The 16545-nt window shown below is 46.1% G+C and overlaps 1 protein-coding gene across 6 annotated transcripts in view; it reads right to left on the reverse strand.

The window, feature by feature from the left end:
* LOC135917159 (high mobility group protein DSP1-like) overlaps positions 1-16545 on the reverse strand; it is a 122483-nt gene that overhangs the window by 18743 nt on the left and 87195 nt on the right. The window lies entirely within an intron of this gene.

Below are 16545 nucleotides of genomic sequence, written 5' to 3' on the forward strand. Positions count from 1 at the left end.
GATCACCGAAACCTCGACACAGCACACAAAGCAAACACCACCGTGCTGACACCAGTCACACAAACGAAAAAATGCGGCCTGCTCACAGCGTCATGCGCGATGAAGCAAATCAGCTGCTGGATTGTCTTGACATGGCTTACTAAGCTGAAACCGGAACTGCTGCAGAGCCATTCTATCGAACCAGGCAGAAACGATGATGATGAGCGGGGATTTCCAGTAGCGCCACTTCGTGGGGCAGCAAGGAAGCTCCGTTCAAAACAAAAATGGCGTTCAGCAAGTCGAACCATGCACCGGTCAGTCGGTGCACGGTGTTCTCGACCGAGTTGGCTCAAGGAGAGTACGAAAAATCAGACGAGAGGTTGCAAGGTGACCGAACTTTCGGCAGTTGTTATACATTATGGTGTATGGGGAGAATAATGGTGCCGTGAAGCGGACCGAATAATCGGGCATGTCCGAATTTTTGGAGTCCGGAAAATTGGTCAGCGACTGTATTTACAGTACTGACATCCTTATGGCAGGCTTGAGCGGCGCATGCGTCAGCTCTCTCGTTGCCTCTAATTCCTTGATGGCTTGGCATCCAACAAAGCTTAATTTCGTGTCCTTGTGTTTGAGTAGTTATTACGTTATGGATTATATTTCCTATTAAAGGTTCCTTTACGTTTCTGGCTTTCAGTGCTGTGATTGCACTTAGCGAGTCCGTGTAGATGATGCTGTTTTGAATGTTCATCTCGACTATTTTTGATACAGCCACCGAAATGGCATGACATTCGGCTGAGAGAATTGACGCGCACTGAGGCAACCTGACTACTTTTTCCCATTTATCTTGCACTACAGCACTTTCGACGTAAAGTGATGTTTTAGAACCGTCAGTATAAAATGCTGTGTGTTCTTTGTACTTTTTGTCTAGCGCCAAAAATTCTTGTATTATATGTTCATGTGGAGTTTGCTTTTTATGAAATTGTGTCAGTGTGTAGTCACCTACACTGGGAAAGGTGTGCCGAGGTGGCAGTGGTTCGGGTCTCTGGGCAACATCAGGCAGTGTGTCTAGAATACCTAATTCCTGGCAAATTTCTTCAAATCTGAGAATAAGGGGTCTCGTCGCATTCGGTTTGTTGTTAAAAAGCTGCTTAGACGGGCACTTCGTAACTATGAAGTAGCAGAGATGTTTTGGTAGTGAACGGGTTTTTAGGACATATGCACATGTGAGCATGGCTCTTCTAACTGCGAGGGCTGGTTCGTTACATTCTACATATAAGCTGTTTATGGGTGATGTCCTGTATGCCCCACTTGCAAGGCGCAGACCTGAGTTATGAACTGGATCTAATTGCTTCAGGTAGGACGGTCGAGCTGAGTTGTATACTATGCACCTGTAATCTAGGCAAGAGCGAACTATACTACGGTAGATGTTTATAAGGCAGGTCCTATCAGCCCCCCAGCGTTTATGTGAAAGCACCTTTCATATGTTTAATGATTGGGAGGTTTTCTTCTTCAGGTTCTTTATGTGTGGCAAGAAGGTCAGTTTTCTGTCAATAGTTATGCCCAGAATTTTGTGTTCACTTTTTACGGACAATTCCGCTTCGTTCAGGTATAGTCTAGGATCTGTCTGTAGGCCACGTTTGAGTGAGAAAAGGATGGCCACTGTTTTCTGTGGGGAGAACCGGAAACCATTTCGGTCAGCCCACGTTGAAAGTTTATTTATTGTTAACTGCACTTGTCGTTCGCATGTTGCTATGTTTGAGGACGTGCAAGCTATCTGAAGATCATCGACAAGATTGAATACATAATTGACCTTGGAATTATTTTACTGATTGAATTCATTTTAACAACAAAGAGGGTCGTGCTTAAAACACACCCTTGGGCCACTCATTTTCTTGAATGAAAATTCTCAACAGGGTTGAACCTAGGCGTACATGGAATGAACGGTTTGACAGGAAGTCTTTTAGGCAGTTCAGCATCCTGCCACGAATGCCAAGTTCAGCCAAATCATGAAGAATTCCGTACCTCCAGGTTGTGTCATAAGCTTTCTCTAAATCGAAAAAAAAAAAAAAAAAACAGCAAGACGTTGTTTGTGTATAAAGGCTTCACGGACAGTATTTTCAAGACTAACCAGGTGGTCTGTTGTGGAGCATGCCTTTTTGAAACCGCACTGATGGACATAGAGAAGATCACGGGCTTCTAGCACGAAGGTTAGTCTCACATTCATGATACTTTCAAAGGATTTTGCGAGGCAGCTGGTGAGCGCTATGGGCCTGTAACTACTCGGAGAGGTTGGTGGTTTTTCCGGCTTTAAAAATGGAACGATGATGGCCTTCTTCCAGGCTTCGGGTAGTTTACCCGATACCCAAACCTTATTAAATAGCTTAAGAGTGCCTCTACGGCAGGTTCAGAGAGGTGGGACAGCATTCGATAGTGTATTCCGTCAGGGCCGGGTGCAGTCTGTTTACCAGCAGACAAGACTGTGTTGATTTCTTGAACTGTGAATAATTTATCATATGGTTCATTTGTATATCCAGTTGTAGGGAGTCTTTGTTCCTCGGCTCTGTTTTTGTACCTAAGAAATGATTCTGTCTAGTTAGATGAGCTGGTAACCGCTGCAAAATATTCACTTAAAATGTCTGCCTGTTGTTCGATGTTTGTCTGTATACCAGGGGCTGTTAGAAAGGGGAAGCATGAAAGGGGAGTATTTACCATCTAGCTTTCGTACCTTCTCTCACATTTCTTTTGATGTGGTTGAGCTATTTATGGAAGTCACATAATCTTGCCACGAAGTCTTTTCGGTTCTATGGCGGACATATCGGGCTTGTGCTCTTGCGTTTTTAAAGTCTGAGATTTTTCTGCGTGGGGTACCTCCGAAAGCTTCCCCATGCTTTGTTCCGTTTCTTTTTTGCAAATCTACATTCTTTTGTATACCAGGTTTTGTGGTTTTGTTTCACCACTCCAGAAGATTGAGGTATGGTAAGGAGCGCGGCAGAAATAATGTAGTTTGTGATAATTTCATTAGGTTCATCTATACCTAATTTTTGTGGATATGTTTTTTCTAAGCTGGTATTTTCTTGAAACAGCGCCCAGTCGGCCAAATGGAGCCTCCAACGTCGTGGTTTTGTAGGAATGATTTGCGGAGATGATGTTAGGTTGATAAGAACAGGTAAATGATCGCTACCATACGGGTTGTCCAAGACATCCCATTTAAAAGCGTTAAAAACAGAAGGCGACGTAAGAGACAAATCTATGCAGCTCCATTTTCCGGAGCTTGGAGAGCAGTACGTGTGTTTGCCCCTGTTGAGCAGGCATATATTATTGCAGAGAATAAAGTCTTCTAAAATACGGCCTCTAGTGTCCGTTTGTTCGCTTCCCCACAAATTGGATTGAGCATTAAAATTGCGACTAACAGATATGGCTCTGGTAATTGTTTTAAAAGGTCTAAGTCATGGAGTGTTACTGTCAGGTGTGGTTGAATATATACGGAGCATACTGTAATTGTTTTAAAGTGTACTACAGATACTGCAACGGCTTCAAATGTAGTCTGAAGCTTGACTTCACAAGTAGCCACACTACTTTGAACAACTATGGCAGTACCTCCAGAGAGCCTATTTGCTTGCTCTCGGTCGTGACAAAAGACTTTATATTTACTTAAAATATTTTTATGTTTTGATCCCAAGTTTGTCTCCTGGAGACGTAAAACAACCGCGGAATATACAGCAAGAATATCTTTTATGTCCCCAGAGTTTTTTAATATTCCTCGACAGTTCCAGTGAATTAGGAACACCATATCTAATAACTTTGACGGATGTGTTTTAAAAGCTATGCTCCCGGTTTTGTGGGGCCCGTTATTGGAGTTTTTCCTCCCTTTTTGTAATCAAGGGAGTTGCGCCGCCGCTGCTGCGGAGGCGGGCTACTGCTTATATCCATCGCCTCCAGCGAGGTGATGGGTTTCCGCGGGGAACCCGCGGGGGTACGGATTTCTGGCTTCTCCCGATGGGGCGGAAGCCCTGCGGCCTACGGACTCAGGGGCCAGCGAGCCTTTTTTGTGTGGTAGTATGGCAGCCTTGGCTGCACCTGTCATAGTTGTGGATGGCCCTGCCTGGGCAGTGGCCTTAAGTTGGAGTGGTGTGTCGCCACTCGCACCAACTTTGGTTGTGCCAGAGGCTGCCGTCAGGTGCACCTCCAGGATGTCAATGGTGCTGACACCGGAGTGTCGTTTGGGTGGGGGACGGGTCAGGCACACATCAACAATGGTGTACTGTGTGCCCACTGTCACCAGACGCCGCTCGGCCCCCCGGCGCACGGCGTCAACATATGAATGTCTCTTGAGTGAACTTTTTCCTTGCCTCAGGCTAAGATATGTTTTCCCGTACTTTTAGATTGATTATTTGTTTTTCTTTTTTGAATACTTCACAGGTTCGTGAGTAGGCTGCATGTGGACCGTTGCAATTTGCACATTTTGTTTCACTTGCCTGGCAGCTGTCAGTATTGTGTTCGGTTTCGGCGCATTTGGCACAGGTCTCCTTGCCTCTACATGTGTTGCTGCCATGTCCATACCTTTGGCATTTGGAACATCTCCTAGGGTTAGGGATGTATGGGCGCACCGGGCACCTGATGAATGCAACTCAGACAGACTCGGGCAAGTGAGTGCTGCCGAATGTTAGTAAGATGTGAGGTGTTTTTTTCTTCGCCGCTGCGCCTTATATTTATGTGGTGAAGGGACGCTGCTCCTTGGTCTCGCAAATTCTCGAGGAGCTCATTTTCGTTCTATGTCATTAGCAGCCGCTCAGAAATTACTCCCTGAACACTGTTCAGCCTTCTGTGAGGTGTTACAGTAATGTTAAGGTCAGCAAGCTTCTTTTGTGGGAGTAGCGCATCACTCTGCTTTTTGGATTTGACTTCTACAAGCAGATCTCCGGAGGACAGTCTTTTTGCTTCATATTCTTTGCCCATGTTAGCTACCAGCCATTTTTGTAGTACGAACACTGATAGAGCGGCCACTGGAGCGTTTTCCTCACCAGCGTGAACTACCAGGAACAGTGGAAAATTTTCAGCACATTTCCGAGTTGTAACTTTGATTCCTTCGGTGCGGTACCGTTTCTGGTTCAGATTGCTTTTTTTTTTTTAGAGGGGGAAATTGAGAATCCATGGGGCATGTATGGATTAAGGGTTCCTATTGTGTCACCTGTGTTTCACCCTTATAGACACAAGGTCCCGGAGCCCTCCACCTGGTAAACAGACGGGGAGCCCGTCGGCCGGGGCTTAACCATGGCTTCGATAGCCACCGTTCATGGTTCCTACCCTTCACCTTACAACCTGTCGCCACGGTATGGATTACAGCTTCGGTATGGGGGCTAAGGGTCTGTCCGTGGTGGCGCCAAGCACCATCACCTTGGGTCTCAAGGTGCCCTTGCAGGGGCGGTCGATGGCAGATCGCGATGGCTCATGCTTTCGGGGAAACACGCAAGCGACGTTCTCCGATACCCAAGTGGCGTCGGATGAATGGGCAGTGACGGCAACCAGCCCAGCAACATGCGCCAGCGAGCGAACGGCACCTACTGAACGGCCGCTACCGAAGCTACGGCCGCGCACGCAATGCCTGCGGCCAGCAATACGTCGAGGGCAATGTGCGTCAACAGACTTCTGATCACAGAAGCCGAACAAGTGGCAACTGAATGTTGCGCGGAGGAGGAACGACAAAAGCTGTCTTCGTTATCAGCTACCCGCCAAAAGCAGTCACTTATCGGAGATTCCTCATAAGTGGCAGCGGTGAGAGGGACCGTGTTTACGATTCTAAGCCTAGCCTGCTTGGTGTGCGAAATGCGAATTCTGCCGTGGCCATTTGAACGTGTTAAACGGCGACTGGGAATATGAAGTGGCCGTGAAACTAGTGATGAACTGTGCCATTTGCGACGACATAAGCACCTAATGGAGCTCACCAAAAAGAGGGGAATACAGGCTGAAAAAGACCAGCACTGGCTAGTGGAGTCTGACAAGAAGCACGCCAGAGCAGAAAAGTTCATGCATGCCATAAAGAGGCGCACGAAAGAGAGCGATGGTGATTATGTGCCTGGTGGCTTCTAGTGCAAGGTGGACTTGAATTTCCTGCTGTAATTGCTAAGAATAAATCTAGATCGTGTCCTGGAACTTCGTCTTGCGTTTTCTCAGAAGCTGCATTTCTCCTATGACACGGGCTGTTGCCCACAGTATCTTTTGATGTAATAGTCCGATTTCAATTATTATTGTTGCATTCAAAAGCTTAGGAGTTTCTACACACAATAAAACTAATAAAATATGATATCCCTTATGCTAGAATTTTTTATGGGGCAATACAACAGATAAGAATTTTGAGCTTCATAACCACCACATTAGGTACGGCAATAACTTTTGTAGTAGAGCTAAAATTACAGTGATGGTCTAATTGTGATCTCCGATTGTTCTAGAATGTGTACATATAAATTTTCCTCCGATATTCAGTGGTAAAATTGTTGAAAAGTTGGGCAAATTGATTTTCAGAAGGTATTAATTATCTCAGAATCTACTTAAAATAAGGACAAGGACAATAAGGACAAGGACAATAAGGACAAGGAGAAAAACAAAGGTGAAGTTAGGGCCCATGATGTGTGTGTCATGCGAACTTCGAGGCCTGGCATGGGCGAACGCAGGGAAAGAATTTTGCTTGCGGAGGCTAGACGGGACGAGTTGAGAGACTCACTATGCAGTGGAGCTCGCCTCCTGAGATCATGGGCTTGACTTAATGAGCCGATTTGAAAACTTTTTGCGACAGTACACTCCCTAGAGGACACGTAACAACTTACAGTGTATAACCAAAATTTCTTATGTGGCCAGGTCCTCATCTCGCCTTTATGGGCTGAAAACGTTTTTTAAAATTTTTCGACATACGTTGCTTAAATTTTGTGTGAAGATAAATTCTAGAATGCCGATTTCAAATATGTGTTTAGATTTAAGATATCTCACTTGGAAGAAAAGATATGACGAAATACGATACTCCTAATTGGGTCATTTCTTACGGACCTTATTAATGATTTCTCATTAAAATAAAGTGTTTTTAAGAATGTGTAGACATTTCCAAAGGCCCACTGCACATCCTAAAGCTAAGCAAATACCAATAAAGTAATTGTGATTATCACAAATAAATCACAAAGTTTGGGGAAGAAAACAATGTGGCAGTAGTTAGCCTACATTTGATCTAATTAATAATCTATCACATTTAAGAAAAAACTGAAAGCTTTAGGATATAGCCGAGATAGTACTAAATGATGATACCTAGTTCACTGAAGTCAGTTGATGTAAACATCATCAAAACTTCCATAAGGCAGAAGCACTTGACAAATAAAAGAAAGCTGAGAAAATTACATCTAAAGTTTTATAGCCACTAGTTCTTTTATCTATTGAACAAATGGAAAACCTTTGGACTCTAACATGTTGCCCAGGTGTTGCTGAGAAAGAACACCAAATTTACCAAAATCAATTCATGTAAACTTTATCAAACCTTTCATAAGGCAAAGGCACTTGACGAAAAAAAAAAGACATCCAGAAAGTCACTTTCAAATTTTTGAATGCTCTCACAAGTTCACCCAAGACCTGGGCAGTAGTCTTGCGTCCTGTCAGGCTTGTGTTTCTTGACCATTCTCTTCTTCATCTTTTCAGTCTCTTCGTGACCTTTCTTAGACCTGCAAAGCCTTTGTTTATCCTTTTCAAGGCTCCTTCGAATGAGGGAGCTGCCAGGACTATAGCCAAGCTGCACTGCAACAGCCTTGCTGGTTTGTGTCATTCCCTGATGGTAGCGTGACACTGCTTCAGCAACATCCCTTTCCACAGCCAGCAATGAGTCGTGTCTGTTTTTGGAACTTTGGGTCCAGATCACAGAGTACAGGCATTCAATAGCATTTTGTGTCATGCAATCACTGCAGCGCTGTAAGCGGGCCTGGTCGCCTAGCCTTGCAAAGACTGGCTCTAGTGCATTGCGAATATACTTTGTCAGAGGGCTTTTATGCGGTGGTGGCTCCTCTTGGTTGGCCAGGGCACGGTTGAAGAAGCACCAGGGGTCATCACCTTCAGGACAATGACTGTGATCAGGGGATTCGTCCGTTGAAGTCGTGTGCAACAGTGTGGCCACTGCCTTCTGCATTGCAGGAACTTCCTGCCTGTGGCTCCTCAGAGCATACCCATAATAGTTTATCTTTTTATTTTATCCTGGGTAAGTCTTCTTAGGATCGGCCTGCAGGGGTACTGCTCTGCAAAGCTATTTCAGCCCGCTGCACATGCTTCGATCAACCCGCGGTGCTGGCGCCCTTAGGAGAACCAGCGAGGACGACAGCGCTAACCCCCCATGCGCCTCGTTCGGAGAATCGGTGACGGCAGCAGGGCGGGCCACGTTTAACGCCCAACATATTGTTGGTTGATTTGCCGGGTCTTCATGGTCTCTCTTGGCAGCAAGAAGAGCTTCCCTAACAAAAAGGTGCTTGGCGGTACGGGGGCCCCAGGATTCGTCACAGTCTGCTGACACTCGTGGCGACTACAAGAGAAAGGCAGCTCTGGAATTTAGAGGCGCAAAACAATGGGCAACCGGCAGTCGCGCTGCAGGGATCAGCTCAGGGAACCGACGCGCCTTTGAAGACTCAAGATAATGGACAACTGGCAGGTCGACTGCATTGACGATGACGTTGAACGGTTCTCTCACCTAGGGATCTAGGGAGAACGGAGTGTTTATAAGTGGCTATTTCTTGGCTATTTGGGGGTGCTCGTGATCGTGCTTGTCAATGTACTCGTCATAGTGCGCGTTTGCTGTATGCTCGTCTTCCGAGCTCCATTTGGGAGCCACGCTAGACTGTCGATGTATCTCTTGTTTAAAATGTAAACACTGTAAATAAACCCTGTTCACCTAGTTCCTCCCAAGTTCCTCCCTACGACCTACAACCCCTTCAACTGGATGCCAGCGGGGGGGTTCGTCCTCCAACTCCTACAACTGTATGCCAGCGGTGGGATCGTCCGACAACTCTAATAGTCTCCCCTTCCCACCAAGAAACTCTCCTTGGGCTTTTTTCTTCCCCACCAAGGTGCGACGGGCTGTCCCCATTCGCTTATGGACATAGTTCAGACAGTCTTTTTTTTTTTTTCAATGCCTAAGTATTCGTAGATGCTGTCTTGAGTCAGTGCATGAAAAGTGCGACTATCACCATCAGACAGAATCGTTGTGTAGCGCAGCCCATTCTTCTGCAGGGACCGCCTGAACAGGATCAGTGCTGCTTCCGTCTCCATCCATCTGCATAGCAGTCAATGTTTTTTTGACACTTGTGGGTCATAGCCCAGTCAGCGTAGTTATTATCATCGAGGTCAGGTGCTCCTTCGCAGCCACGGCAATACCGAGAAAGGACGACATGGTCCAGCACCAGGCCTGTGTAAAGTTCAATAATGCACCCCACAGCTATGTTAGAATTGTGGCCATGGGTTTTCCAGGTGCCATCAAAAATGACGTCCACGTTACCGCTCTCTCCTTCGTATATGGCACTCAAACTCAAACTCTGAAAACAGCGTATTTAATGAAATTGCTTGTCTGCAAAGGAATACAGCTACCTATATTACCCGTCACGGAGAATATTGGTCTATACCCCTTCAAGAACCAACTACGGTTTGCAAATGACGAAAATAAATTACCCAGACTGCTTAATACATTACATGACGCTGGCATTGACATCATTAACCTAACACGATCAGAACTGTTGTTACTTATCAGAACCTTCTCCTAAATAATGAATCAAGCGTAATTTCTTTGGCACCTGTATTCACATGTGTGTCTTGTTAATGTTTGTAATGACATAATTTTTGCTCGTCCTTTTCTTTCACTTAATTATTCCAATAATAATCAACGATCGTATCTTTTCACCTTTAATTATGCATTGTCAAGTGTACGCGATTTTCACTTTTATTTACGTGGTATAATGTGGTGGTGCGTGCTATCTGCATTGGTTTTACTCGTCCTTATCCCATTTCTTTGTTCCTTGTTTGTTTGTTCCGTCATAGAAAATTGTCTTGATTGATAATTGTAATTATTATTTATATGCAATGTTCTTTGCGTACGGTTGATTGCACTACTCACAGCCACCATGTACCACGGGGGCTAAGGGCACCTCACGCTGCCTCATTGCAGCTTTTACCTTAGCCCCCATCATTGCATTGTCACGTGGTGGTGACGTTGAATAACACAGTAGCAATACTGTGAACGACAAAACTAACTTTTATTGGGCGAACCTGTGCCCACAAAACAGGCTACACTTATAGCACAACGATAGCGGCGAACACGCTCGGCGATCGTCGAAAATCTGATCAGCGGGTCAAGCGCGTCGGCTTTTATACAGTAGTCATCGAATGTTCCAGACTAATCGTTGGGACCCGCATGCCTTCTACAAAGTTTGACACCGTTCGTGTCAAGCGATGAAATCAGATAACACAACGTTCTGCGACAACAGACAGCGGATAGAAGCATCGATAACTTTCCAGAAACTTCGGATACATGCAGGCGCGTCCCGCGCTGTGCGATAACATTTGTTCGGCGGCAAAACTTGTCGCCCGATAAAGACAAGTACACGTGTCAGTATTTTAGCAATGGAAACAAATAAGAAAAGAAAAAAAAAGAAAGAAAAGGGTTCCAACTACTTCCACAGTTGCTGCCTCTGTCTACTGTCTGGCAAGCTCGCACCATGGTTTATATGTGTCCCCTGAAGGTCTTGTGGGAGAGGTTCAGGGTGGCACAATAGTCCACGAGGGCTATCACTCCTATTCCTATACTTTGTATGCCTTTCATTGCCCTGAGGTTGACCTCAAAGAGCATGATGTTTGATGCTCAAGTGGCTCGAGGTGACGAAAAGTGCCGCTCCGCGAAATCGCAACTTGAGCATGTAAGCAGTAGCCTCACCGCTAGGTCGTACTGCTTCTCATTGCACTTTTTGAGCTCGATAGTAGCCATCCCACACTTGCTGCACGTTGTGGACACGAAAAGCGTCTGCAAAACTTTTATGTCCACGATGACGTACTCCGTGTCGCTATCGTCTCGTCAGTCACCACGCCGACCGCAATGTCGCACTTTTTTGCCACGGAAGACTTCACATTGTCTGCACGTTCTTTGCACTCCGCACACTCAGCCTCCGTGTAAAATGACGTGTCGATGCGATGCGCATGAGAGCTTGGTCCAGCTGCGCCCACCGGTGATGCTGAAGTTGACAGTCTCGAGGAGCTTGAAGCAGCCGCGTCGACCCACAGTGCTGTGGCTTGCAGCAACACTGCAGTTCTCGAGGTGCTTGGAACAGCGGCGTCGATCCGTGGTAGGATAGCTTGCGGTAACACCAAACTTGACGATCTGGATGAGTTCGGTGCAGCAGCCCCGGGGGACCGCGGTACTGCGGCTTGCGACAACACTGAAGTGGCCGTTCCCGGTGAGCACGGCGCAGCGGTGTCGATAGGTGGTACTGTTGCTCGCAATGACACCGAAGCTGCCATAGTTGTTTTCGACGATGCAGTTATCTTGTTCCAAGCACGTCTCTTTTTGCGGACCACTTTCCGCGTGCTTGATTTCAAACACGAGTCTCGCCCCATCAGAAAAACGGCACTAAAATACGCACGCACGTACGCACGACAGCCTGGCTTATTTAATAAATGTAGTAACGAAAGTGCGAGGTAAAAGGGAGCTAATTAACGATGAAAATATTTACATGACCGATGCGAAAAGAGACCGTGGCACGCGAAACACTGCACAACAAAGAGAAGCCTCGGGCGCACGCAAGCGCGAAGGTACCGCGCCGGCTCGAGAAGGAGAGGAGGCGCGCGCTTCACCCAATCGGCGTCTCTCTTTCCGGACTTCATCCTTCGAAAACGTCACCGATGCCATCGCTCACAGAATGCCTTCGTCGTGTTGAAAGGCGCCAAAATGAAGTACGGGAAACCAGCTTTCAAATGAGACAAAGACGGCGGCGATCACCCTGCATCGTCCGGAGCTTTGGCGGCTTGAAATTAGGGCAAATTTTCGAGCTGGGCCTTTGATTCCAGCCCACGAACGCTTACAAATTGCCGTTTTTTAAATACTTTTAATAATATTTTTTTTGTAATAAGTGACACTTGCACTAGAAAGGCTTTTTGAATTTTTACCAGAACATTACAACAGCTTTGCATTTTGTTCGCTTTCTTGATTAAGGGGGGACATGGGTTGTAAAGATAACGTCACACATTTCTTAACCAAATTAGATGAAACTGCACAGACTTGTTCAGTTTCTTGAGCTGATTTTAAATAGGTCAATTATTTCCTGAGATAATTAGTAATCATATTCTATTGTTTGCTGAAACAATAAAATATATGTATTTTTAACATAACATTGTCATTAACACATGGATAGATACCAGAATGCATAAAGAATACAGCGCTGCAAGCAGATTTAAAATTGAACAAGTACTTTTCAATTTGGAGTACAATGAAGTTTATTGTTTTGCGTAATAAAAAACAAGAAATTTCTAAACTAAAAAAATTTTTTTTTTCGAGCTGTGAATACAAAATCTGCTTTCAGCACACCTTTATCAGCACATTTAGCTTCATGCTGCAAAAAAAAAAAAAAAAAAAGAAAATGGTAGCTTTAGCTGTCCTAAGTTCAAACATATCAAAAGCAGCAAACAAAGAAAGTGGCCAAAATCTGTGTTCTGAGAAAACAAGAAAAAATGGTTGATACTTTATTTAGCTCTATATAGTTCAAAATATCATGGTATGTACACTCCTAATGGGCTAATATGCGCCAGGCGTGTAGTCAGATTAACTGTTTGCACCCGTGTGTCTTTTTTACAAGGTGCGCTGCAGGTTGTCGGCAGATGAGTGCTTGTATGCTGAAGCCACTTTTGACGATACGTCACCACAGTTCGTACAGACGACAAGGTAAATATACCTGGTAGCGGAGCTTCCATAGGAGCCCATATGTTCAAAACATGGCGGTCCATCGGTGGTTCACGGGGCTTAGCTCCATCTGTATGTGGTGGGAATACTTCGGGCGGCAGAAAAAATAATGTGATGCCACGTCCGTTAAAAGCAGAAGTGACGTCATTTTGTTTTCAAAGGCGCAAAATTTGTTTTGTTGGCCTGCTTTTGGAGCTATATATTCAAATGTCACGCCATTCGACTTAATGGGTGTTTCAATCTTTCGGCGCGGAAAGCGATGCAGGAAAAGGCAGCCGCACGGTTGTCGAAATCGCACCCCTGCACAGAACATACTTTCTTTGGAGGCCAACGAAAGCTTCAGGTGTAGAATGCTGATCCTATCGTCGGACGCCAAGCCCGTCGGCCGGCGCAGTCGAACGAAAACTACACAATTATCTGACGGTCGTAACTCACCAATTTTGACTGAACAGATTAAGAAGCGATCTTGCACATCTCCCTTACAAATCTTGCACTGTAAACGCGATATCAATGCGTTCACCGCCTCCAAGTGCACGATGGTGAAGGCCGTTTCGTCAGGGGGAGGATCCACGGTGTCGGCGCGCTTAATGATGAGATTTCGCTTTTGCTCTGTTGCCGCGACGAATGACATTTCCCGAAGTTTCTTTTCAGATTCTTTCTTTTCATCCTCTAACTGTTGTGGCAGCAAAATTTGCGTGTCAAGGCGCACACGGCTGCTCTCCTTGATGCTATCAGCAGCCGACGAGCTCGTAGGTCTAGCGTCCTTAGGCCTACCGTGCTGGCAGTGGCGACCGCTTCGGCGTCTGCACTGCCTATCGCAGCGAAGTCGTCATACTCGTTGTCCTGAGTTGTTGTGGGACGTTTCTTGAAGTTCTCCGATAGCGATCGCCTCAATTGCTTCCCAAATTTGCTCTTGGTGCCTAACTTCTTGATCAGCCGAACCATAGCTGCAGTCAGCCGACAGCACCAAGACAAAATGGCGCGCGCTTGTGTGCGTCTCGACAGTGTGAAGCAGACGATGAGAAGGCCGCTAGCCCAATTGGGTGCCTAGACTTTGTCACGTGCGCCGAGCAGCCAATACAATCGCGCGTTGGCACATCTCGATGACGCGTTTTTTATAGAAAGCCAATGAGCAAGGACAGCCAGCGACGGCGGGAAATTGAAGGTGAAGGGCGGCTTTCAAACGAGATCAAGACGGCCATGATAACCCGTGTGCGACGACAACTGTTTGACGTGGAATAAGTGCCATTTTTGCTTAAATTTGCACTCAGATTCACCTCACAGGCATGTTACAAATTGAATTTGCGGCGAAAATAATAAGCGAAGCTGGAAATTTCCCAAATTAGTGCACAAATGATTCTAGATTCCGAAAATGTCAGCTTCAAAAAGTCATTTTTTTTCGCGATTTTCGGCCTTTTAAGGGGGGACGCGGGGATCAGATCGCGAAAATCGCAAAAAAGATCGATTTTTGGCAACGACGCGTTTCGGTATCTGCAATGCCTAATCTACACTGTATCAAAATGGTTTGACTGAAAACGCACTAAAAGTGCCCGAAAAAAATTAATTTAGGAGTGCGTAGGGCGAGAAAACAGCTTTAATTCGCGTAAAATCACCGCAATTCGCGGAGCCCTAACTCGTCTTTCCCGCCACCGTACGCCGCCATCTTGGTATCGTTCAAAAGCTCGAAGTTTCGCCATTCCCTTTCTGAATTCTTCGGTCGTCGCCATCTTGTAACAAACACACAAACACAAAAGAAGCGCGGGTCTGCTAGAGGCGGTCACACAGGCCCTGCGATGAAAGCGGGCCTCCGATTGGTCGCCGTACTGAAAGGCGTCTCGCCATTGGTTGCTGCTGCAGCAGCGGGCAAGCTGGCAACCACAGCGGACCGCAGTTGTCTGCTTTGGAAACCACGCCGGCGTGTTTCTTCGTTTACCACTCGCAGAATTCGGACAAAGCTCCCAGGTCAGTGATGGATCGTCACTCGTTCGAAAAGAACTTTTAAATGAAGCATGCCTTCGGAAAACGGAAGCGCAAGCCTCCTACGGCGAGAAAAAGACGGCGGCCAGCGGGAGAAGCGGAGAACCCGACTGAACACGCGGATAACGTGCCGCGCTATCTTGCACCATGCGATTCCAGCAGCTAAGCCGACAATCGCCCTGTGACATCGACACTGATAACCAAGCCACCGGAAGACGTGCCAACGGAGGCTCTCGCACCTGTGCGTACGGCCGCGCGAGTCAGCAACCGAGATCGCGTTGTTGAAGGCGACGCGGGTCGAAGGTCTCCATCGCAGGCAGAGACGGTGTGCGTTTCCGACGCATCGTGCGACAGGGACACGCAGCCTGCGAGTGAGCCCCAACCGTCGACGAGCTACATACTGTATGGTGACTCAACGCTCACCAGACGAATCGTCGCGCGATTCAGACGCGCCTCGAGCCGCGTTTTGTCAGCGGTGACTGCAGAAGCGCAGGCATGCAGCGTTCGCGACTCCTATCGCGCAGTGTCCGCGACTGAGCGGAAGCAGCAATGCCAAGAACAAATTTCGGCCCCTTCTGACTGAGTTCATTATTATGCCTGTTTCCGCGATGAACTCTTTGATCGCTAAAACTTTGTGCCCAAGATGCCAACAGCGTTCTGTGGGTGTACACTGTGATACCAGGCTTGGTCTGGCAGTGAAAATGGTGGTCATGCACTACTACTACAAGAACTACAAGAAAAGGATAAAGAACGCCTGAAGAAGGCATCCAAAGCCCACCAAACAATGAGGCAAAGGTGTAAGAAGATGCCTGATAGCAATGAATCAAAATATTACAGCCCTGGTGCTTTTTAATAAATTTGCAGTGCTTTCAAAACTTTGCAGCCCGTTTTCTCTGTTGCGTTTTTTTTGTCAATGACCTCGCTCGTGGAAAGCATAGCACAACAATGGCTGGACCGATTTTGGTCCAGTTTGTTTTGCTGTGATCCATAAGCTGTGCTGTATTTAAAGACAGTCTTAATATGTTTCTTTATCTTTCCGTTATTATATTCACAATAGCTACATGGCTCCATGCAGTGAAGCACAGTCAGGTGCGTGTTATGTTGAACAAAAAATTATTAGTGCACCAAAAAAAAAATCGAACACTGTCTTGATGTAGATTAGACATTTGGGCAAACATGCAAAGTATTCCCAGCTTTCTATCATGTTTCGTTACTGTGCCAGGCTTTCCACAAGCAAGGAACTTATAAATTCTTATAAAACAAAAACTAACGAAGATATCTTTATGAAATTTTAGATTTGTTTCTTTCTAGCAATATGCAGTGTGTGTGCCAAATTTCAGCCCTTTCTGTCAAGAAACAAGAAAGTTAGTTCCGATCCCCACCTCCCCCCTTAAGACCCGTGTCCCCCCTTAAGCAAAACAACAGTTTTTCCTGTGTTGCCAATTGCAATTTAAACTGGCCTGTCAAAGGATGTGGACATGGCACTTGCATTGCTTAGCAACACTGAAAAGAAAAGGATTGTTAACCCGAAAGGCTGTATGTTATAAGGGCCCTTGAATCTCTTTTTCCGGGATTTAAAGGAGGTGTACCAACCACGTGATGGTACGTCTGTTACTGTCTGCCCATTTCAAAAT

The sequence above is a fragment of the Dermacentor albipictus genome, chromosome 5, assembly GCF_038994185.2.
Source record: "Dermacentor albipictus isolate Rhodes 1998 colony chromosome 5, USDA_Dalb.pri_finalv2, whole genome shotgun sequence".
Lineage (NCBI taxonomy): Eukaryota > Metazoa > Arthropoda > Arachnida > Ixodida > Ixodidae > Dermacentor > Dermacentor albipictus.